The sequence below is a fragment of the Pan troglodytes genome, chromosome 8 (assembly GCF_028858775.2).
Source record: "Pan troglodytes isolate AG18354 chromosome 8, NHGRI_mPanTro3-v2.0_pri, whole genome shotgun sequence".
Lineage (NCBI taxonomy): Eukaryota > Metazoa > Chordata > Mammalia > Primates > Hominidae > Pan > Pan troglodytes.
In genome coordinates this window covers 89564690-89590196 of record NC_072406.2, presented here as the reverse complement: position 1 = coordinate 89590196, position 25507 = coordinate 89564690, and the positions used below count along the sequence as shown (strand labels likewise).

Sequence of the window (25507 nt, the reverse complement as noted above, 5' to 3'; positions counted from 1 at the left end):
CTTCCCCCAAATATAGATACTTCTCCAAGCTTCCTGTCTGGAATCAGGGTGTTGTGAAATGTGGGCACTCATTCAGTCCTAGGGGTCATGGGGAACCCTACCAGCTTTCCTATTAAACCCAGCTGGTAAAACGGACTCATGTCTGTTTGTTTTTGGGGTTTGTATTCCCTCCTACCTCAAGAAACTGCAAGAGAAGGGATAGAAAAGACCAAGGCATCAGCAAGTCTGTGCCCAGGAGTGCAATAATCCTTGTGTTTACTGGAAGGGGAGGCTGGCATTGAACCCATGTCAAGATAGGTTTGGAGAAAACCCAAAGATGCCAAGGCCTTGCCTTCCATCCCCTGTGATCTACTACTTAATCAAATGGCCAAGGATGTGTTAAGAGGGAGAAATGTGTAAATGTTTAGAGAGCAGTGAGTTGTGAGCTGTAAATGGCCCTGGCATGTTTATAAGAAATGAGCAGGCCAGAAATGAAACCCCAATAGTTTTTTTGTGTGGATAGAATTACCAAACTGATGGATGGAGGGAGTGTTCTGGTTGTTAAATATTTGGGCCTTGGGAGTCTTTTGATGTAGCACCTTGTGACAACTGCTTGCAAAGTGAGCTCAGACTAGCTTAAATTAGCTCAGGCCCACATGTTCGGGAAGGGAGGCTGGAATAGATTCCCGCCATGGTTGTTTGCAGCTCTCCCTTCTAAGAGTTCAGGACTCTGGTAGTCAGAGCGCCCAGGCTTGGCCAGATCAGGGCACCTGGGGAAGGGTTTGTCTCTGCCTCTTACTACCACATGAACTACTCAAAGTCTGGGTGATTGTAGACAGGGCTTCAGATCAAGGAAACTTAAGATTCTCAATCAGCCATTGACATATGCCAAGACCAATCAATCTTTTTCATCTCATCTCCCATTATCCACCCTTCCCACAGCCATGACCACCCACTGGTCACTGTGCATGTCTCCCTCCTTTGTCTTCTGGTGTCCCTGCCATGGTTCCTTCAGGCAAAGATGCTTCTTCAACCTATCCCTAAATAATTCTGCTTGAACCTTCAGGGTCAAGCTGAAAGTGGTACCTTTTTCACAGTCTTCCTGGGCCCACCAACTGGAAGCAATCACTGCCTCTACTAAAGTCCACATCAATTAAATAGTCAATTAGATAGATCCAGAGTGAAAATGGAAACCACCTTCTTTTCGCATCAGTGGGATGGATGACTGGAAACATGGATGACCAGACAGGTGAAAAGAAGAATGGAAGGAAACATGAGTGGAAGGACAAACATAGTGTCTCCTCGTTAAAAAAAATACTGTTTCAGCTTTCTTAACCTCACCTGTAATGGAGCTAGGAACAATAGCCCCATCTCATTATGTGAGAATTAAAATACTTAGCCCTAGGTATGAAGCACTATCCCATTATTGTTGTTATTTTGGAAAATAACTCCGTAAGATGTTCAACCCTATGAGGAAATTATTCCTTTTAAGATTCAGGCTTAAAATCAAATATTCCTGGGGCTTGTAATTTCCCATGCAGACCTACGCCCTCATGTTACTGTTGAAGAAACTGAGTCCAGAAGAGGGGAGGGAGGGACTTGCTCACACTCCCAGAGTTGGTGGCACCTGGGTGGCAAAGTATAATTTTCAAAAAGTTAAAATTGTGACTCATACAAATCTAGAATGTGGACATGTCAAAAATGCATTTAGCTCATTAATGAGGAAACCAACAAGATGGCAGCATGAGTTTACATAGGCACTGGAGGAAGAGTGTTGGAATGAGATTGCTAAATTAGAAACAAAACTGGTTAATGTTCTACACGGGAGTCAATTAATAAACTTTGAGATTATCTTTTCTCCTGAACAGAAAACATTTGTATTTCTACTAGGCAAAATCCTACACATTAATGTGTAACTTCACATAATCTGGCTATTTAGTTGGTAGCAAATATCAAGTCAACAAAGGTACTTACTTTCCTCTAGGTAATTAAATATTTCTTGGGCAGGCTGTTAAACATTGCTCCAAAGATGACCTTGAAAGGACATGACACATTTCCATTCCATTGCTTGACCCCTGCTAATAGAACCAAGTCTTCTCACCCAAGCTGCTCCTCTCTTCCTCTTCCATCTCTCTGCTGCATGCAGGGAGCCTGGTGCCTTGCTTCCATTTTCTCATTGGAAAAATGAGGGCCATAATACCTGCCTTCTCCACCAGACTAATTATGTCCAGTTATGACTTGGGGAACCAGGCAAGCGCATGGAAGAAGATCACACAATCCTGGATCCGGAAGACCTTGGCATCCAAGGGAAAAACAGGTGTGGGCAAACAATTGCACCAACATTTGGCAATGGCTGTGGCAGGCAAGAGCAAAGGACTGCGGCAGCCTAGAGAGAGGAGTGACTTGGCTGAGTAAAGGAAGAGAAAAAGATTGAGAGAGGAACACTGAACTGGGATTTCCAAGACCCGTAGATCTGTTGGTGAAAAGGGAGAAGGGCATGGTCAGCCTGGTGAACTGCAGATGTTAAGATATAGGGACTAAAAAGTAAGGCACTTTCCATTTAATGTGCATATGCTGAGCTTTTGTTATGTGACAGGTTCTGTGTTTAGCCCTGGGGAGTGGCAGCGATGGGAACAATCGTCGGCAAAACAGGAAACAAATTCTAGTCCTTTTGGAGTGATTCCAGGAGGATGGGGGTTTGGGTGGATTTGAGAGGGGAACAAGGGAAGTGGAGTGGAGGCAAAAGAGGCTGGAGAGACTGGTCTTGCACTGAGTGATGATATGGTTGATAGCTCCTGACCAAACAATTAATCTTTGTTCAGAACTTTCCCTTTGGAAAGTCTGTGGCTGCCTTCTGGGGAAGGCAAACAAATGGGAACTCAAGAAGTTTACAATTTAGCTAGGGAAACAGGATGTGCAAACAGGAAGAACCAACTATGTGAAGGTGGGTAACATAACTGTTGACTCCATGCTTTAAGGAAAGGAGAGCTCTTTGTGGCTTGGGTGGTCAGCAAGAATTTTTTAAGGAGAGATACTCTTGATTGGGTTGGGTAAATAAAAGAGCAAGGAGGACATTGTAGGAGGGGAATTGCTCCCAGCAGAGCCTAGAAGCAGAGAGATTTTCCAGGGTTCCCAGGAGAAGAGATTGAATAAGTGCAGTGGGCCATGTGGTGACACATCTTGAGTGTCCAGCTGGAGAACTGGAAGTGCATATCATAACAGGGGTGGAAAACTCAGAGGTTGATAGGGAATGGGGAGGTTGCAATGAGGGGACCGGTGGGGACTTTGACCAGTGGAGCAAGAGTCTTTCCAGATGAAGGGAGCAGCTGCCTCACAGCTCTGGCCAGCTGTGGACATTTGGCCAGTTTGTAATTTGTCAAAAGAAGTCAGAAATCTGCATTGTTGTGAAATCTCCAGATTTTTTACATGTTGTCAATTTAATTAAAATGTTAAAATCAGCCCATGGGTCAAGACTGCTGACCCGTGCATGGGGCCTGGGGGGAAACTTGTGGGGCTCCAGCTTGTGGCTTCTCTGTTGGCGGTGCAGCTGTTGAAGATTCCTACACACGGGTGCCACAGGGGAAGATGGCACAGGAAAGGAGTGTGGACCTGGAGAATCAAGTAAGGAGCAGGCAGCAACTGAGGCAGGGCCATATGCAACTGTGGCCAGGGGTCACATATCATACTGAGCAGAGTTCACCTTGCCCGAGAACCACAAACCCAGGACAAATAGAAGGGAAACAAAATAAAGGAAAGGGAGCCAGCGTGTCTCGTTCAGGGTTGGGTAAGTAGTATGAATTTGGTTTGTTTTCCTGGCTGTCTTTAAAGAACGCTGGGCGGTGCTAGCCTGTATTTCTGACGAGAGGAAGGGGATTTAACCTGTGGTTCAAGTGCACTTATTGGATAGCTCAGAGTCTTCATATGGTGTTGTTGTGCAAAGAGCACTGGACTAGAAGTTGGGAGACCTGGATTACAGGAATGACTGGTGTTAGCTGAGTGCCCCACTGTGTCTCAGGTATTTTGTGCACATTTTCAGTAATTCTCCAAACAGCCCTGTGAAGTAGAGGGCACTGTGACTCTACTTTTTCAAGGTCAAGGTCACAGAGTTGGTCAATGCAAGGCTGGGATTGGAATGAGACTTCAAAGGCCAAGTCTTTTCCAGTAGACCCCGCTACTGCACTGGCCAATGCTGAGTCTCTCCACATGCTCCATGTTACCTGTTGTGTGAACTTGGATAGGTCATCTTCCACAGAGGAGCAAGAGGGGAAACTTCTTCAGGGTTTGCTTGGTCCAATCTCAACATGCTGTGGTTCTGCAGTTGAGATGCATGTTGAAATGCATCTCATTTGTATGTTGACTTTTTTTATTCTAAAGGTCTTTGGATGTTTAATTTCAAACAAAGAGCTAGAGATTGGAGAGGCATCAATCTCAAACAGGCAGCGGCAGGGGTGTTTAGAATGAACTTGACAGCCCTGCAAGAAAAGATGTGTTCTTATCATATGTGGAAGGGCTTTTTTTTTTGGTAGGAAATAGGTACTTGGACATGTAAAAATCAGGCATTCCAGCATGGCTGTCCCCAAGGCCCTCACCTGGAGGCTTAGACTGCAGCTTCTGCTGTTTTCATATCTTTCTCCCCTTTTATCCTCTCTGAATGTTTCCAAACCCCCAAAGGACCTGCAACTTTAAAGAGAAATATTATTGTTGCAGTTGAATCTATTTTTAGCCTGCTGGGGTTGGTGCACATCCAAAGCAGAATTTGGTTTTATATCTATTTTATCTACATCAACACTTCTTTACCTAAAATCCATTAAAAGATAACAGAAACAGAGCTGACTTCAGACGACATTCAATTGGTTCATATTTTGGGGGGCAATATGTCATGCCCCACCTTGCTGTAGCTGAGACATGCGTTTAACATTTCCAAGGAGCCACAGAAAAAGACATAGAAAACCTTCGATTGCATTTAGAGATTAGAAGAGGGTTTTTCTCCTAAATATGGAGCTGTTTCCTTGACTCAGCAGGTATGTGAGATGGATATGAAAGCAAAAGATGTTCCCTTGCCATGAAGCAAGTATTTTTGAGTCATAGATCTTATTGATCAGACTCATTCAATTGGACATTTCTCTTGTGTGCACACATGTTCCCTCTCTCCTCTGTCTCCTCCTGCCTCAGTAACTTGCAGAGAGACTTCCAAAAAGAGAGCAGGTTTTTAGAGTTGAGAGTTAAAACTTCTGGAATGTTGTTCTAGCTCCTGGGGTTGGGCAGGGAAAGGTAATCCTCAAATATAGGTGGGGCCTCAGAGGAAGTTTGGTGAATCTGTCAACTAGAATTTTTTCTTGAAAATTCTTATTGAAGTAACCTCTATCCTCAAAGGATTCCAATATGCATCTAGGGTTGAAAAGGAGTGAACTGATGGCCTTAATCAGATTGATTTAATGAGCATAGGGCCATAGCCACAAGAGCCCAGACTGGGTTTAGAGTAGAGGTTCACACATGGCTGCCAGTTAGAATCACCTACAAGACGTAGAAAAAATTCCAGCACCTAGGCCCCCCTTCAGAGATTCTTATTCAGTTGGTCTGAGTGAGGTCTAGGCTTCCATATTTTGTAAATCCTCCCAGATGACTTCACTGTCATTTCCACTGTAGAGCTGTGCTTCCCAGACTCTAATGTACAGGGAAATTACCTGGGATTCTTGTTAAGATGCAGATTCTGAGGACCTAGAGAAATGGCAAGACATACCATGTTCATGGACTGGAAGACTCATCCTAGTAATGGTGCCAGCTCACCCCCAGATTTCTCTATAGATTTAACATAACTCCAACCAAAATCTAAGCAGGACTCTTTGCAGATATAAACAAACCAATTTCTAAAATTTATGTGAAAAGGCAAAGCAACTAGAATAGGTAAAATAATTTTGAAAAAGAAGTGTATATTTGAAGAAATCACCAATCGCCCTACCTGATTTTAACACTTGCTATAAAGCTATAGTAATCAAGACAGTGTCATATTGGCAAAGGGATAGACACATAGATCAATGGAGCAGACTAGAGTCCAAAAATAGACCTATAACAAATATGGTCAATTGCTTTGATAGAGGTACAAAGACAATTCAATGGAGAAGGAGTCTTTTCTACAATGGTCTTGGAACAATTGGACATCCAAGGGCAAACGAAACAAAACAAAACAAAAAGCTCAACCTAAACTTCATGTCTTATACAAAAATTGACTCAAAGTGGATCACAGATATAAGTGTAAAACTATAAAGCTTTGATAAAAACACATAGGAGAAAATCTTTCTGACCTGAAGTTAGGTAAGTTAGACATGACCCCAAAAAGATGATTCACAAAAGAAAAATGGATCACTTAGACACGTCAAAATTAGAAACTATTATTCTGTGAAAGATACTATTATGAGAATGAAAAGATAAGCTACATAATGGGAGAGAATACTTAAAAATCACATATATTACAGAAGGCTTTATAGCCAGGATATATAAAGAACTCTCAAAATTCAACAGGAAGAGAACAAGCTACCCAACTGGAAAATGGGCAAAAGACTTGAATAGACACATGATCAAAGAGGATATTTGGATGGCAAATAAGCTCAGAAAAAGAACATCAGCATCTTTAGCCATTAGGGAAATACAAGTGTAAGCAATGATGAGATGTGAACACACCTATTATAATGGCTGAAATAAAAATACTAACAATACCAAGTAGTGGTGAGGATGGGGGGCAACTGGAACTCTCAGACATTACTAATGGGAATGCAAAACAATGTCGCTATTCAGGAAAACAGTTTAGAAGTTTTCTTATAAAATTAAGCATATACTTAGCATATTACCAGAAATTCAATGTCTAGATATTTACCCTAGGGAAATGAAAACTTAAGTTTACAGAAAAAACATTCATATACATGTTTGTAGCATCTCTATTCATAATTACCCAAAACTAGGAAGAATCTCAGTGGGTGAATGGCTAAAACAACTGTGATACATCCTTACCATGAATACATGTAGTCGCAAAAAAGAATGAACTATTGATAAAAGCAACAACTTGGATGAATCTCAACAACATTTTGCTCAATTAAAAAAGCCAGCGTTAATAGGTTACATATTATATCAATTTCATTTATGTGACTTCCTTGGAAAGGTAAAACTGTAGTGACAGAGGACAGATTAGTGGTTATTAGTGGGTAGGGGTGATAGGTGTGATCATAAAGGATAATGCAAGATAGTTTTTGGGGCAGAGTTGTTCTGTATCTTGATTATGGTGGTGGCTATACAAATTGACACATATACTAACATTCGTAGAACTTTACACCAAAAATAAAAAGTTAAATTTACTGTCTAGTAATTTAGAAAATGAAACTTTTGAAAAGTGCAGATTCTTATTCAAGAGGTCTAGCAATGGGGCCTGGGACTCTGCATTTCTTATAAGCTCCTGAGTGATGCTGGGGCTCTCGGGAACACAAGTGGAGGGGGTTAGGCTCTACGTAACATGCAGATTCAGCTCATTTCATTCCTATGCTGAGAGACCTTTAACGGATCCATAGTTCTTCCAAGATAAAATTCAAATATTTTATCACTTCAAAAACTTAAAGTAAGCTCTTTCCCCTGAAATCTCCCATATCCCTCAGATCATACCCTACAGCAGTGTATATTCTCTGCTTTGTTTGTGGCCTAGAGTGCTCTCTATCCACCCATTCCCTGGAGGATGAGTGACCCCTTAGTCACTGGCCAGCTTGAAAGGCACCTTCCCAGGGAAGCCATCCCCGACCCTGCCAGTCCCTGACACACCCGTGCGGAATGAGGGTGCACCTTCTAATGCAGTATGCATGCTATTTTGCTCTCATGTTCTTTCACTTTTCAGATGTTTCTCTCCCTAGGAACACAGGCTTTTCAAAGACAAGATCTATGTCTTGTAGGCCCGGTGACCATCATCATGGCAAATAGTGAGGGTCGCTGAGGAGCTTACAGAATGAAGACAAACTGACTTTATAGAAATAGTGAATGTTTCAGAAGCAGGAAAGTATCCTCTTAGGAACTATGGGGAAAATAATGAAGGACATTCATTGATTTCCAAGAACAGAAGATGCCAGGGAAGGAAAACAGCTTCCTCCACAATCTGTGCTGCCCACTCCATGCAGGAGATAGGGTTCATCCACATTTGTAAAGAACATGTGTGTGTAGAGTGGACTTGTAATGTAGGCATCACTTCCATCACCACCACCATCATATCTCCCCAGTATCACCATCATCTTCACCATTACCACTATGGAACATCAGCAACATTGCCGTCATCATCACTGTCATCACCAACACCACCCTTATACCATCATCATCTCAATCTCTTAATGTTATTGCAATTTGTGTGGTGTAACAAAAATAATAATGACTCCAAAAATGAAATAATAAAAATGTTAAAAAGCACATGTGGCTGGGCGTGGTGGCTCACGCCTGTAATCCCAGCACTTTGGGAGGCTGAGGCGGGCGGATCACCTAAGGTCAGGAGTTTGAGACCAGCCTGGTCAACAAGGTGAAACCCTGTCTCTAATAAAAATACAAAAATTAGCTGGGCATGGTGGCGGGCACCTGTAATCTCAACTACTCCAGGGGCTGAGACAGGAGAATTACTTGAACCCGGGAGGCGGAGGTGGCAGTGATCTGAGATCGTGCCATTGCACTCCAGCGTGGGTGACAAGACAGAAACGCGATCTCAAAAATAGAAAGAAAGGAAGGAAGAAAGAAAGAGAGAGAAAGAGAGAGAGAGAGAAGAAAAGAAAAAGAAAGAAAGAAAGAACATGCATAGTACCTGAGAATTTGCAAAGTGCTTCCTTGGAATTAACTCCAGCTGCATAAGGAGGATGCACTGAATTATTCACCTCACTGCAGTCTGAGTTTTATTCTTTTCTCCAAGCCCTTATATATTATTGTCTTTGGATTTCCTACATTTGTGTGGGGATCTAGGCTGGAATTCTTCTGCCCATCTTGCAGGTAGTATAACTGAGACCCTGGGAGGTTAAGATTATAGAACTTGTTAGCGAAGGATCAAGGAGGAAGATGGTTTCTAAGTAGGGCCCACCAAAGTGCCAGAGATCCCCATGAGAGGTGTGATGAGTGGCCTGAACCATCACAGAGCACAAAGCACAGGAAATCGGTTCTCAGAACTCATTTGGGAAGTCAGCGGCAAGTTCACACACCAAGGTGAAAGCGGCACTATAAAAGGATGGATGGAGGTACAGTAAAGAGGAAGAGGAAGAAAAGAGGAAACAAAACGTGGCCATAAAGTGTAGCTTCTAATACATAGTGAAGGGACAGAAGGTGAATCCTTGTAAAGTGGCTAGCCTGTCGGGAGCCACAGTATCACCTGCTCCAAGTTACCCCTCCTCTGCCCCCAACCAAAGAAGATTGTGCATGAGAGTTCTACCATTGATTGAGAGACTCTCTAGGATCATAACATCTGGAATTCAGTCCTGCTTTAGCCATCGTCTATGGTAGTAAGTGATCTTGAAGAAGTCAACTAAAGCCTCCTCTTCAGAAGGTCCCCAGACAAAGTATCTAGGTTGCTGAAGGCTTGGGAGTGGAGGATGCACATGAATTGCCATTGCCTGTCTTGGGTTGGGTTGTGGAACTTTTGAAGGAGACAGTGACAAGGTGGCTTTGTTTCCTAGGGTGGGGTGCTAGAGAGTGAGATTGTGATGCTTGTCATTTGGTCCAATTGCTACTGCTTTCAGTTGAGCACTGGTGAGGAACCTTAGTTGATTCTTCTATGTAAATGGCTCTTGCACCTCAATTTTCTTGGCAATTACTCCCCAGCTGTGCCCTTCTTGCTGCATAAAACCTCAATCAATCCTTCATTAAAATGCTACAGAAACTGAAAGCTTTTCCCCCTTGTTTCCTAATTTTTCCCCGAGTGGATTGGATTTGTTATGACTCAAATGGCAAAGGACTAGCTTTGTAAGCAGGTTCAGATTCTAGCCCAGTTCCTATTTATTTATAGCCCAAATTATTTCAACAACTGCTGTCCAGTAAAAACTCTGTTTAATCAGAGGCAGGTAAACGTGCCAATTTCATCTCATTGCCTAAGTAGTCTCCTCTGCTGTGGAGGAGGAGGATGCCACTCTGGGTCTTGTCCCAGGTGCTGTGGGGCTGGGGACCAAGACAGTTCTAGACTTGCTACCCATTCAGGCCTGGCCACTCAGGTTGTAGCCACTTGTGTCATTTGGTAGGAAAAGTGAGAAGTTATGAGCCAGAGGTTTCAATTATGGTTTTGCCACTTACTGATTCTATGACTTATAAGGTTACTTAGCTTCTTGGGGTCAGGGTTCACTCATTTAAAAATGGTGATGTTACTAACTACAAATATAAATGAGTTAATGTAAGCCTCCAGTCACAGCTTGGAAGACAGTGCTTTCTTTCTCTTTTTTTCTTTTCTTTTTTCTTTCTTTTTTTTGAGATGGAGCTTTGCTCTGTTACCCAAGCTGGAGTGCAGTGGCACTATCTTGGCTCACTGCAGCCTCTGCCTCTGGGGTTCAAGCGATTGTCCTGCCTCAGCCTCCCAAGTAGCTGAGACTACAGACACACACCACCATACCTGGCTAATTTTTGTATTTTTAGTAGAGACAGGGTTTTGCTATGTTGGCCAGGCTGGTCTTGAACTCCTGATCTCAGGCAGTCTGCCCACCTTGACCTCCCAAAGTGCTGGGATTACAGGTGTGAGCCACTGCCCCCGGCTGCACAGTGATTTCTTAATTTATGGTTCATGGAGATTATAAAAATTGGCATTTTAATTGTAAGTGATTGAATGAAGTCAGACATTGGAGAACTGAATAAATGGACACATTTATTCAACAAAGGGTGTTGAGGATCTGCTAGGTGTCAGGCATTGTGCAAACTGGTCGAGAGAATAAGATATTCTCTCTGGCTTCATAGAGTGTACATGGTCAGAGAGCGAGGACAATAAACACAAAAACATATTGACAAGTCCATTTAAAAAAGAACAGGGAACTATAGGAGAGAAGGGGGCAGGAGTGGGAATAAATTGTACTGGGAAGCAGTCAGGGGAGTTTTTCTTGAGGAGGCAACATTTGAGCTGAGACCAGAAAAGGGAGCAGGAATTAACTGGACAAAGAGGAGGAGGAGTGTACATCTCACTATGAAGCAAGAAAGAGCTACGCACAGTCAAGGAAGGAGAAGTGAAGCCAGGGAGTCTGAATTGGATGGCCAAGCCAGTGCCTGGCATGAAGGAGGCCAGAGAGGAGGGCAAGAGCATGTGGGCTTTGTGTGCCAGAGAAAGTATTTTACATTTTTGCATAGGCACCATGGAAGTGTTTTAAGCAAGGAAGTAATGTAATTCTATTTACTAGGACTAGATGAAGTTGAATTGAATAAAAGGTTACTAAGGGTGCAAATGCCATTTTTATGGGAAGAGCTTATGCACTCACCCTGAGGGCTGGCATAAGGCAGGAGTGGCATTGAGTGTCCTTGGCTCTTCCTGGCTTTGGTCCCTGCTGTGGAGCTGGGGACAGGCTCATAGATGCTGCAGCCTCAGTGGCTGCAGATTCTGCCCATCTAAAGCCATGGACTTTCCCATGACCAGGGCCCATTTTGCCTTTGGGTCTGAGAATCCCCAGGAGTGGGAATCCAGAAGATGTCAGCTATGTGGCCTGAACTGGAATTCCAACTGGATCATTTCATTCCACTATTGATTGGAAGAGGAACAGTAAAGCTGTGGTGTTAGCTGGAGTAAACTGGAGTTGAGAAACTCACTGTGTATTTTTCAGAAAAAAAAAAATAATTCTTAACAATCTCAAACTAGTCTCAGTATTGTAAGTCACCTTGACAGCACAAGGACTTAAATGGTTTGCCTGGAGGGCTAACGATCTTGGCTCTCCCAGGTGCCTGTCCCCATTGGGAGACGGCGCAAGCTAAGCCAGCTGTGCATCTCTCCTATTATATCATGGACCAGGGGACCATAGACATTTTGAAAGGGAATGTATCTGCCTCTCTCACACTTCAGCCTGCTTGTGGGATGGCTTGGCCCAGACAGCAGCAGGCACTATGTGTTTTCTAAATGTTCTGCCTCTTGATATAAGCAAGCGGTCCGTGAAGAGATTTATCAGAGGCCCTTGTGATGGATACATGTCTTCTTATAAGCTGATAGTCCAGGGGAGACTCCTAAACAAGAAAGGGAACTGAAGGCAGACTGGCAGCAATTCTAGTGTCCTACAGGGCTGTGGCTTGTCCTGTGAGCTGGACGGTGGGGTCTGAGGCAGGACGTCAGGCAGGGCCATGCTGAGAGCATTTCACATTTATTGAAAGCCTGCTGTCCTCTGGGCACTGTGTTTTCCTCTTGCCATTCCATTTATCCCTCCCAGTCATGCTCCGCTTTATGGATGGAGCAGTTGAGGCTCAGAGGGGTTACATAAAGCACCCAAAGACATATGGGCAGGAAGTGACACAACCTGGATTTGAATGCAAATCTTTCTGGCTGTTTCCATATTGTCTCACAGCCTATCCCAGCATCGTGTGTGTGGGGGGGGTGGGGGTGGGGGGTGGGGGGGATAGGGGGTGGGGGCTGGTGGTGTTTAGGGATGCCCTCTTCTTAAGGATGTGTCCTGGGGCTAAGTCATTGTTCTTGGGGGTGCAGGGAAGGGACAATGGATCGGAAGGGTCTCAGTTTGCCTCTGGCCTGTCAGTGGGCCACCCTCCTCTCCTCTGTGATGCAGGGGCAGTGTGGCTGCCTTGCCAGCCTGCCCTCCTCCAGCCTGCTGGGAGCCTCGCGTGAGACAACCGATCTGAAAGCCCCTTAGGGAGGACACAGCGCAGGAGAGGCAGCTGAGGCTCTAAGGACAGCTGCTATCAACTGCCAGCAGCCACTGAGGGAGACCCCGGGCCTGGCATGGCTACAAATGGGCTCAGCTCCAAGGGAACAGAGAATTGGGCCACATTTGCCTGGGCTGGGTCAGAAATGGCAGTTCCTGAGCCCATATCACCAGCTCCCATTTGCAAGGCTGAGGAGGTGCCTGGGCTTGCTGTGTGCTGCCTGGCTTTCATCCCCGCTTTTTAAGGCACATATCAGCCTGGGCAGCTCTTGACCCACAAGGTGGACTCTTCTGGGCCAGCCACGGGCAGTGGCCACCCTGTCCTGCCAGGCCGCAGAAAGGCCCTGGGCCACTCCCAACTGGAGCCAGTGCTCCTGGAGAGAGCAGTGACCTGGACCAGCAGACCTACGGATCCCCTCTTGCTCCTGCACTCGCCTCCTCCTTGCAGTGACTCTGCAGTGGGAGTGGGAGGTGTCAGAGCAATTAGGCGGAAACTCCTTTCGTGCACCTCTAATTTTCGAGCTCTCTGAATCTCATTAGTTCCCGGGCTTTCCTGCTCTGCCCTCCTGTTCTTTGCTTGCAGAAAATCCAGGGGGCAGCCAGTCACCCTGTTGCTGGTGGTGATGATGAGACCCCAGGCCAGTGGCACAGAGGCCTCCTGGGAGGAAGTCCCTGTTTGGATGCCCAGCACTGTTCAGGGCCTCCTCTAGTCCTGTTCTACTTTAGGCCTTACCTTCTCATTTCTGTTGCTGGAGCAAAAGGCTCTGAATTCAGAGTTGGGAATTCTCAGGCCTGGTCTGAGATTTGTCTGCCCCAATGATGATGATGATGACGATGACGATCATGATAATACTACACTAATAGTAGTTAAGAGTTACCAATTGCCTATTCTGTACTAGGAGCAATTTAGACCTCATCACATGTAATTCTAACAACATCCCCGCAAGACAAGCATTATAGTCCTTTCATAGATGAGAACATCTGTGCTTAGAGAGATTAAGTAACTTTCAGACTCAAACAGCTGGATGGTGACTGAGCTGAGGTTTGTACCCATGTCTTGATGACTAAGCCCAGCTGTGCCCACCAGGGCACCTTGACCTAGTACTTCTGAGAGCCCCAGGGTCACTATTCAGAGGCTCCCAGAGCTGCCAGTACCCCAGATCATTGCGGCTCCCTCATCCTGGCAGTGAGGAGGCTCAGGCCTCCATGCTAGTGCCCCACTCCTTGATTCTACCCGTCCCTCCCTCCCTGTGGCCTGCAGAGATTCCGACTGCTGCTTCGTTTCACCCAGAGCACCTCTTCTGGGCTGAGTGCTGTGGAAAGGGCCAGGTAGGAAAGGAGATTTAAAGTAGCTTGACTCAGTTTCTCCCCTGAGTTTCCCTTTGGAGACCCGAGAAACACATCTGGGAAGTGAATGGGAAGATGAGAAGAAGTAAGCAAAATTGGGAAGAGTGAAGGCCTTGGAAGTGCAGAGGATGCCGGTTGTCCCAGGTGCTCCGGGGAGTATTTCTGTTTAGAGTGGCATGGGGAGGGAGTGCTCTCCTGGTACAGCAGGCGTCCAGGCAGAGTGAGACTCTGCTAGACTCAACTCTTTCTTCTTCTCTGAAGGAATCAGGGACTGAAACAAGGATGGCTTCATCAGTTTGGCCATAGCCTGGAAAGACTGGGAAACCCAGCAGCTCTCTGGCCCCTGGGCTCACAGAAGACACAGTTCTTGGAAGCTGTCATCCCTACCTGCAATGACTGACCTGTCTCTTGCCAGGCTTCCATCCTTGCTTCAAGGCCTGCTAATCATCAGCTCCACTGGGAGATCTTTGCAGGCTGCCCTGGAATCATAGCTCCAGGCCTTTGTTCTAGAACATCTGTTGCATCGTATTGTACCTATTGCTTTATATATTTTTCTTCCTTTTCTCCAAGACAAGAATGTGCACTCATTTAAGCCTGGGATGGCCTCTTCTTATGTGCATATTCAGTTCCAAGAAATATTTAAACTATCACTAGCGTAATTCAGCATCCATAATGAGTTTATACTCTTGTGTACTGAAATCAGATGACTTTCCTGTCTTTGTGGTTCATATTATTAATATTCTTCTTATCGCTTTGCTCTGCTTAGTTTTTTTTTTATACATCTTTTCCTCTCACCCCCGTTTTCTGCCTTGGCATTCGTTTGTTCTTTCAGCAAATGTCCACTGGGCACCTACTGTGTGCCAGGCACTGTTCTAGGTGCTGGGGATACAGAAATGAAGAGGAAAATTGATTGGCTCATTTATTTGAAAAGCACAGAATTAGGGTTGACTCAGGGTGAAGCTTGATCCACTGGCTCAACAGTGTCACCCCCAGAGCTCCCATCTCCGTGGGCACTCACCCTGTGGGTTAACTGAGTCTTTGGGGTGCCATTTCCTGGACATGCCTCAAGACTTCCCTGAATGAATGGTTCATCTGGTAATGAATGAGGCCACACAGGCTCCCTTATACTTGTCCCTGGCGTGGGAGCTGCCTTCTAAGGTTTCATAATGAGAACATGCTTTTTTAGGGGAGCAGGTGTGTGGTAGACTCTGGACTCCTACGCTGCTGTCTTCTGATTATTCCCAGAGAACTGCACCTCTCTGCTATGGTTGGGCTGAGGCTGTTTTTGTCACCCCACAGGCCTGTGTTGTTTGTTCGTAAAGCAGAGAGACATCTGTCATCCTCACTGAGCCCTGACAGATGCCACATTCAAAGACCCAGCACATGCAGCAGCAGCGGTGGCAGCACTGTCATTGCGGCGCTCACACACACATACCGACACACTCGTTTCTTCTTCCTGGCGGACAAACCTTCCTGCCCCTCCACGCCAACCCATGCTTCCACACCTATGAGATTCAAAATAGGGTAACAGCAGAACTGCAGGCCTGAAGCACTTGCTGGACAGTGAGGACACCTCTGGGTTGAGGGGACAGGGTTAAATGGGGTAGAACAGGAAGAATATTCCTCCTCCTGGGTGTGAACGAGTCTCCTTTGATCTCTGCAGGAAGTGCCTTACCCAGCCCCTGTTACCTTTAGGAGCAAGAACTTGAGGAAATGGTGTGGGCACATGCACAAAACATGGGGCTTACTTTTAGCATGAAGGGGAAACTGAGGATGCCCAGCTCATTGTGTAAGAGAGTGAAAGTTTGACCGAGGGTGGCTTCTAAAGCAAAACTTAGACAGATGACGACAGGGATGAGGTGGCAGGATCCGAAGACAAAGAAGAACCAGGCACGGATTCACTCGTACTTGTAGGAGGACCTTGGACATGTTTTATGTAATACAGAACATTTCCTCTTTTAGGATTGTAAGTAATATCATGGTAGATGTTACTGGAAATTTTATCACTCCCACCCTGTGGGTCTTAGCAGGAATCATCCTGAATGGTGTTTGTGGACTTGTTTTGGAGAAGTCTGTGTTGAGGGCAGGGGTGGTAGGACTTTGTGTTCAACTTGGCAGGCTCCTGGAGGGAGAGAGTGGTCTGGGACAGGCATTAGAGGGTCAGGCCCTCTGGGCTTAAAAGAGAAAAAGGAAGAGGGGAATGTCTTGGAGAAGGAGGGACCAATCACTTGTTAGGTCCTAGGCAGTGTCTTGGTGCCATGTATTAGAAGGGAGGTGGAGGGAGTGGGGAGGTATCAGCCTGTAGATAACATCCTGTTCTAATGGGTGGGTGTGAGAAGGTGAGGGAGTTGCTTTGAGACATATTTAATAATATCTACTACAGATAAGTCAGTGAAACCCACTCTTTACCATGTAGGCTTATCAAAGACCACTAGCAGAAAAAGACTGGTCTAATCCTGAGAGTTTCCTTGGAGGACTTCCTCTTAGTGTAGCCCCACCTAAGGCTCTGGGATGTTGGAGAACAGCCGGAGAGAGAGGACCAGTTCTGTGGCTCTCAGCTAGGTTGCAGGAGTCTTGGGGGTGGGACAGAGGATTCTCAGCTGATTTTCCCTGCTTTTCCTTAACATCCCCCACTGCTTGAAGGAGCTGTTCCACTTGCATCTTTTTCTTATATTGTGCTTTGGCTCAAATATTTATCTGGGAAAAGTCCTCAAGAACTAAAACCTTTCTTTGTATCTTGAATCAGATCATTTGCAAGTTCCCTCTGACTGTAAGCTGATTTTGTGACTTGGTGTTCCCGAGACCCCCCAGTCCACTTCATCTCATCTTTGATTTTTAAGCCATTCTGTCTTTCTTAAGCTGACATTTGAATTCCTAGGTGGTTCTTTCTGCATTTCACCAGCTTACAGTTGTGACTCATCCTCCTCATGTTGTTTTAAGTCATGAAGAGAATCTGAATCCAGCAGGAAAACTGAGAGCCATCTTCATAACAGTGAAAGTTTCTGGAATCTATAAAACATCAATTTGTATGTAGAAACTGAAGTTTAAGAAAGACAAGCTTTTCTCTTAATTTAAATTATTGCGTCTCATGGGAAATTTAATTTTTTAAATAAATCACATATTCCAATAAAGCAGAAAGCTTTGCTAGATACACAGTGAAGATGTTTGCTTTAAAAATTGTTCTTTATTCAGCTAGAGAGGAACCAGGGGAATACAGGAAGATAAAAAGTGCTGAATGGAATATACAAGACAAGGTTTTGAAATCAAGGCTAAATTAATCATCTCTCCCTTTCAGTGGGCTATATCTAAGCAGAGGCTGGCAGATCCTCTCTGACTGTCAGATTTGACTATGTTATTCTCTACCAGAGGATGCTACCAGAATGACTGTCCCAGGGTCCATGGGTGCCAGGATCTGTTAACTGATGGCAATCTTCACCTGAGGAAGTGCATGTATCTTCAGGGATCTCTTGCATGCAAGTGAGACAACTATGGTTCAAGCTGCTTAAGAACCAAAAAAATGGGGATGGGAATTTGATGGCTTGGGTAACTGAAAAGCTTAGGGTTAGGCTTCTCTTCAGGCTTAGCTGATTCCAGGCAATCAAATGATGTTCTTCAGTCTCTTGCTGTCACTGGTTCACTCCATTTCTTTTTCCATCTCTTACCTCTGCTTTCTTCTGTGTTGGTTTTATACTTGGGCAGCCTTCTTTTATGTGGATTTCCATAACAGAATCAAATGCATATCATATTGGCTTCTTACCCTTGGCTTTCAATAGAAAGATAGATTCTCTTTTATATATAGACATACAGTAGTTCCAGCAAAAGTCCTAGAACTCACTCTCATTGGATCAGGTTGGTTGGCATGTTGCTTCTGAACCAACACCACAGCCAGGAAGATAGGTCTCATAGTCTTACTGAGCAAACCTGGGTGGATATCACTCCTGGAGATGGAAGGTGGAGGTGGGGGCATTCTTAAAACAGAGGGATTGAGAGTGGGGAATAGGGCATACCAGAAGGGGCAATGAATGCTAGTCAGGTAAAGATAATAGTTATCCACTATGATATGGTTTGGTTGAGTAGATTTGAGGGACCAGACCTGGAGTGACCCATGTTTGCCCAGCTGATCCCATTGGGTGATTTCTTCCTGTTTGATTTCCTGCAAGGTACCTCAGTTGTTGGCATGATCCTCCTGCCATCTTGCTCCTGGATGTTGAAAGGCCACACGGTGTCTAATTTACCAACACAGACCTTATCTAGAAGGCAAAGACAAGTTCTGTGCCCACACTTTTCCAACTGTAGAGTTAAGAAGTTATTTCTATCCTCCAGGCTTAATTTTTGGCTATCAATATTGAGCTAAAGACTATTGAAGATTTACAAAATTATGTATCAATTTAATTTTACTATAATTAAACACATTTTAATGAAATTCCTGTAGCTTCCGTTATTGATATTTTTCACAACAATCCTCTGAGATATACAATTAGCCCTATTTTACAGGAGAGAAAACAGGGTCAGAATGGTAGAGAACTTGTTAAAGGCCATGCAACCTGGAGAATCCAGCATCTATGTGCTTGTGCTGGGTTTGATGCATATAGGGATGAATAAGACATTCTTTGCCCTTGAGCTGTATGTAATTGCTCTGTGTTTATAGTTACATAAAAGAATGAGTAATATGCCTCTATGGAAATAAAACAGAAGGAAGTGATTAATTTTACGTAAATGTAGTCTAGGAGACAGAAGGGACATTAGAGATGGGTCTTGATGAGTGAGTAGGAGTTTCTCACGTGGATATTGTGTACAGGGAATCTGTTTTTTCACTGAGTAATGCATGAGTTTTCTATGAGATGGAGCTGCCAGTTTCAGGAAATGTAATGTCACCCTTGACTCTGCCTTCTCCTTTTACCAGAAGGATGGCCACAGAGATCTACATTAGTATGAGTTAGGTGCTTTCATTTGCAAAGACTAGAACTCCTAACACAAATAGGCTTAAATAATAAAGGGGATGTATTGTCTTATCTAATTGAAAAGCACAGAATTAGGGCTGACTTAAGGCCAAACTTGATCTGTTGGCTCAACAATATCACCAAGGATCTGGCTTCTTTCCATCTCTCCATTCTGTCTGATGCTATCTTTCATATCCTTTGGTGTCTTTATCAAAGGCTGGCACCTTTTAGGCCCTAATATGACCGAAGGAGCTCCTGGGGCTAGATGCTTCCTTCATCATGCCCAACAGGAAGGAAATGGCATCGTTTCCAGGCACTCTCAGTAAGACCTGAGAGTCACTCTGATTGGACTGGCTTGGGTCACATGCCCATCCCTGAACCCATCACTGCTGCCACGGGACAGAGAACATTGATAAAGTTGATTTCCCTGAAGCCACATGGATCCCCAAATGGAATTTTGCAGACTGATGGAAGGAGGAAGTGGATAACGGATGCTGTATTAGTCCGTTTTCACACTGCTGATAAAGACATACCTGAGACTGCGAAGAAAAAGAGGTTTAATTGGACTTACAGTTCCACATGGCTGGGGAGGCCTCAGAGTCACAGTGGGAGGTGAAAGGCACTTCTTTACCTGACAGCAGCAAGATAAAAATGAGGAGGATGCAAAGGTGGAAACCCCTGATAAAACCATCAGATCTCATGAGATTTATTCGCTACCACGAGAACAGTATGGGGGAAACCACCCCGTGATTCAAATTATCTCCCACGGGATCCCTCCCACAATACATGGGAATTATGGGAATACAATTCAAGATGAGATTTGGGTGGGGACACAGAGCCAAACCATATCAAATGCTCAGAAGGCATATGTTTTGGTAAGGCATCAAAGAAATGTTTACCAGAGCACTGAAGTTTGCTTAGTCTCTCTTTTTTGGGCAGTAAAGGTTCTATATAGCTCCAAGACATAATCTTTGATGCTCAGTCTATGACAACTCAAATTCTAGGCCTTTCCTTGGATAATTCAGCCACTGAACTACCTTTTGCTTCCCTCTGTAGTCTCTTCTTAGTTAGTACTCTGGACAAACTTGCTTTGACTTTGTCCAAAGACACCCATTCTTTATTAGTATATGACGAATTTTCTGGACAGAGAAGAGTGCTATGGGCATGATGGCATACTTACCACACAGAATGATCTAGAACTTTGTAGCAACTAATGTCCTAGGCCTTTTCCAGAGCTGCTTTCTTTAAAGGGGCAACAGACTTGATGCCGCATTTTCTAAAGCTCTTCCCAACCTCCAAAACAGCTTCTTTTCTTTCTGCTGAGGAAGCTAAATTTACTTTCAGTCCTCAAATGGTGAAAAAAAGGGGAGCCTCCCCAGATGTCTCACACTGATAAGAGGAAGAAGTATCCAAAGCCATTAGCCAGTGGTGACAAACAGTGTGTGAATTGTAACGGACGCAGGATGGCTGGAGAAAAGACTGAGTGGTTGGAGACAGGCAGGCAGGCCTGAGTTTCAAATCCTTACCCTGTCACTTTCAGCACTTTGGGATGCTGAGGCAGGCAGATCACGAGGTCAAGAGATCGAGACCATGGTGCCATCATGGCCAACATGGTGAAACCCTGTCTCTACTAAAAATACAAAAGTTAGCTGGGTGTGGTGGCACGCATCTGTAGTCCCAGCTACTTGGGAGGCTGAGGCAGGAGAACCGCTTGAACCCAGGAGGCGGAGGTTGCAGTTAGCTGAGATTGCACCACTGCACTCCAGCCTGGGTGACAGAATGAGACTCCATCCCCACCCCTCCCCACCCCCCCCCCCAAAAAAAAAGAGGCAGGATGCCATGGGGTTGAAGAAAACAGGCCCTGTAGCCAGGCTGCCTGAGTCTGAATCCTGGCTCTACTGTTCACCAACTGTGCCTGCGTTCATGTACCAGCTCTTCCATTGACTAAGCCTGGATCAAGAAATAATCCCTGAGTTCTAATCTGTCATTCAGGTAATTGCGTTCTTATGTTTCCTTTTGTCCTTTGGCCTTCCAACTTAGTTGGGATGATGGTGGCTGTCACTTTACCTCTTTGGCCTCAATTGTTTCATCTGTAAAATATTGATACAAGTAATGTCCACATTATAAGTTGTTGTAAGGATTAATCCTCATTTAACTCATTTACAAGTTTTATACATTATATATGTATATATTATATATACCTTCATATATATGGAAAACACTTGTAACAGCATCTAGTAAGCATGAATGATGTGGATAGATAGACATATCTTATAGGGTTGCTGTAAGCCCTAGAGACTTTGCATATATATTGTCTGGCAATAGCAGACACTGAATAAATCTTAGCTATTATTAATAATTATTATGTTGATTGAACTGTTTAATAATAATGTGATTCATCTAAATAGAGCTTTATAGTTTCTGGAGTTCTTGCTGCCAATATGATCCTTCTTGAGCCCTACAACCACTCAGTGATGGGGCTCCTATTCCTCTGTCCAGTGGCTCTCAGGGAAGGGTTGGATACCTTTCCAGGGTCTCCTGGCCAGGTGGTCATTAGCAGGACCAGGGTGTGAATCATAGTGAGGAGGTTCCCAGTCCAGGGCTTGTTCCACATCCTCTCTTCCCCCATTCTAAAGGCCTCCCAGCCATTTGTCACAGCCTCATTTGAAATGCCTGTGCTTCTCATCTGTAATATCCTGATTGTCCCATTAATCTCCTTTAAGCTTCATGAAAAATACAAGGGGCTGGATCAGGAAATAGTCACCAAGTTCTAATTTTGCATTCAGGGGATTGTCTTCCATGGACGTGAAGAGACTGATGTTTCCCATTTGGCCTTTGCCTTTCCAACTGAGTCGGGGAGAGCTGTCACTTTCTGAATTATCAACCAGTTTACAAGGTGGCATCTATATTTTGCCTCTAATGTGTCTGTACTTTTGTTGCTTCTCTATCTTCATATCATCCTCTCCCTAGTAGATGTTCTACAGTACTGCACAGAGGGAGTGGTAAGAAATTTCTTTTGATAAAACCTTAAAAGCTTAAAACTTCCAGTCACTTCCTTTTGCATATTCCTTAGACCCTGGCCATAGGCCAGTGCTCACTACAGAAGGAGCAGTGTTTGTTTTGTTAACACAAACACACAAACTCACACACACACACACACACACACACCCCGTACTGCAAGATCCTAAATTTTAGACTTAGTTCACTGTTTTATATGGTAGCCACTAGACACGAGCGGTTGTTTAAATTTAAATGAAATTACAGGTTCAGTTTCTCTTTGCATTAGCCACATTTTGAGTACTCAATAGCCATGTGTGGTTAGTGGCTACCATATTGGGCAGCACAGATAGAGAACATTTCCATCAATCACAAAGTCATATGGGACAACATTTGCCATAAAGGGGAAAGGGAACGGGAATGGGCACATGAGTGTAGTGTTCAGTTAAGTAGCATCACGGGACAACAGATGTGAAGTAGTCCTCTTAACTCTCTGCATGTATTTCCTCTGTGATTTCCAAAGGACCACTAACCAGGAGAAATAAGAAACTGTTGTTTTCTGACCCAACACCAGCATGCAATGAAAGTAGGATATTTTTCATTCTATAGAGAACCGTCAATGCGTATTTTGTTATCTGATTTGAACCCTGCACGTGGACAGCACATTTCACGTGTTTTAGCCCATTTGTGGCTGGCACAGGTGTGGCCAGAAAGCCAGCATAGGATCTTGTTTGTGTTTAAGAGAGAAGTTCAGGGAGACTATTCAGGCACATTGTCTGGCAAGTCTAGCACTGGTCAAACCCTCATAAATATTCCTGTCCAATCTGAACTTGAAATGTTCTTGTTGTGGACACCTTTGGTGAGCCAGTCTACTTGAGGACAATCCAGTCTACTAGTTTAGCTTCAAAAAGCATGCACTAGAAACAATTAGAAGAACAGGGTTGCTTTTAAAGCTATCAGGATGGTGTTTGCTGTTGTTTTGTTGTTAAATATCAATGGGTTACTCAATGGTAATAGATCTAAAGAGATGAACATTGTTACATGAATATTGCAAGAAATCCGTGGATCTCTTGGGGACCCTCCAGACCTAGTTTTGAGAATGACTCATATAAACAATTTGAAGAGTCTAATTCATATACTCAGACTAGGGTTCTGAATTCTTTTCCCCCTGGGAGGAAGGAAAAACAGAGGATAACATTGGTTATCTGGGGTAATAAGAAAGCAAGGGGCAGACTACAGCTGCCCTAAGATCTGAGATCTGAGTGACAGAGCCTAGTTCAGGGAAGGGCTGACATGCTGCTGAAATGGGCTTATCCAGCCACACTCAGAGCTCTAGTGAGTATCAGGGTCATTGTGTTCTAAATCATCTGTGGCCAGCTTACCAAATAGGCTGGAGTCTGGCAGAGAATATCTATAGAATTTTCCACAAATCAGAAATTCTGGTTTCCAGAAGGATAAACTTCCCCAAATATCCTGGTAGTCTTGAGTTAATTGTGGCTTCCTGGGAGTTTCTGTCGTTGGTAAGGGTCACATTTTCATTGTCCCTTGACCTTTAGTCTTCTCAGAGTTGACTGGTAACATTAAAATGAGCATGTCTTCACTTCTGTCACTTACAAAGCTCTTAAAAAATTTATAATACTTTAAACATATCACAGTAATAAAAGCAATCGTATCTCTTTACATTGTTGCAGTCTTTTGGATAAAGTCCCCTGAAAGCATTGTCCTGGTGGTTTTCAAACTTTTTTCTTTGATCTTTCAGAATCTTTGTTCAAATGACATCTTGGCTAGACTCCAACATATAGCACAGATAAAAATGGAGTTGGGACTGCAGGGAGAGAAAGGGTGGAGCCCAGCTCACTGGACCTCTGCCTCCACCCCCAAACCACCCCCTAGCCTTTGAGTCAACCACTGAGTCACCAGTGAGCAATCCCTGTGGTTGCCCGGAGCATCATCCCACTAAGTCCTCATAATCACCAGGCATGATTGTGAGGTCATCACAGTGACTTGGTGCGCCCCTGGAGGTAGGAAGGCAGCTGAAGAGGGGAGAGAGACACCCTCCCCACCCCCATATGAGGATGGTCTGTGATGATATGCATGCAGGGGAAGGGACTTATCCAAGGTCCCTGATAGATAGGGACTGGAATTTTGGCAGTGTCTTTTCTAGAGTAGAACAAATTTATCAGTTGAATTTGCTGTAGTTCTCTGAAGGTTTCTTTGGCCACATTAGAATTTTTGAGCCCTGGCATCCGTGTAGGCCAACTTCAAAATGGCTGTGTGCTCCACTCAGAGATTCTGCTGTGAAGACCGGCAGGAGATTTTTTAGCCTATTCTGAACTCCAACTGTTCCAGTTCCTCTTGCTTTCCAGAGGTGTGAGCACCTGGAAGCCCCTGCTCTGGTCTACACCCCAGGCTCAAGATTCATCCTGCTCACTCAGCCACTCATGCTGTCACCAGCGATAAAACTGTAAGTGTCAGCAGTTGCATTTGATTCTTGCACAAGAAATAGTTACCCTCCAAAGACTTGTTCATTCTTGTGCCTGTAAAGTGTGGTGTGCCCTATGCATCAGTATTCTTGCCTATGAAATGGGCATATAGGCTGGGCACAGTGGATCATGCTTATAATCCCAGCACTTTGGGAGGCCGTGGCTGGTGGATCACCTGAGGTGAGGAGTTTGTGACTGGCCTGGCCAACATGGTGAAACCCCATCTCTATTAAAAATACAAAAATTAGCCAGGTGTGGTGGCAGGCGCCTGTAGTCCCAGCTATTCGGGAGGCTGAAGCAGGAGAATCGCTTGAGCCTGGGAGGCAGAGGTTGCGGTGAGCTAAGCCGAGATCGCACCACTATACTCCAGGCTGGGTGACAGAGCAAGACTCTGTCTCAAAAAAAAATAATAATAATAAGAAATGGGTATATACATAGATCTACATAAGACTCACTGGAAGTTTAGAGCTATTTAAAAAAATGGACAACAACAAGTTTTTCCAAATAAATGTTGATTCTGGGCCTGGAAAGTTTGAGTGGCTGGCTTCTCAGAGACAGTTGCTGCCATCCATGCTCTTTAAAGTTCCATTGCTCTTATTCTAACCTTGAAATCTAAGAAACCAAAGCTGTAGTTTCTTGTCTGACCTTGGCTAATGATTTTCTGATTGACTCTAGATGCAAAAGAACTGCTGATAAGTTTCTTATAGGGGAGAAAAGATGATGGGGAGAAAAGGAACTGAGTTCATTTCCTAACCTCAGTTTCCCTGCTTACTCACCCAGTGGGTTGGGAGCCACTTGCTGGGTCTGAGTTTCCATAATCACCATAGAAATGGAAGTAATACTATCCTTTTGCCCAGTCAATGGGAGGATGGAGGAATGTCTTAGTCTGTTTGGCCTGCTGTAACAAGATACCATAAACTTGGGGGGCTGATAA

General features: G+C 44.4%; 1 protein-coding gene and 1 long non-coding RNA gene across 45 annotated transcripts in view; one reads left to right on the top strand and one right to left on the bottom strand.

The window, feature by feature from the left end:
• Positions 1 to 25507, top strand: part of KCNMA1 (potassium calcium-activated channel subfamily M alpha 1) — a 764605-nt gene that overhangs the window by 262969 nt on the left and 476129 nt on the right. The window lies entirely within an intron of this gene.
• On the bottom strand, positions 17314 to 24032 carry LOC107966758 (uncharacterized). The gene is made up of 4 exons (XR_001706682.3): positions 23473 to 24032; positions 20274 to 21183; positions 19665 to 19724; positions 17314 to 18403 (listed from the first exon to the last, which is right to left on the bottom strand). It is a non-coding gene; the product is annotated as an uncharacterized LOC107966758 (long non-coding RNA).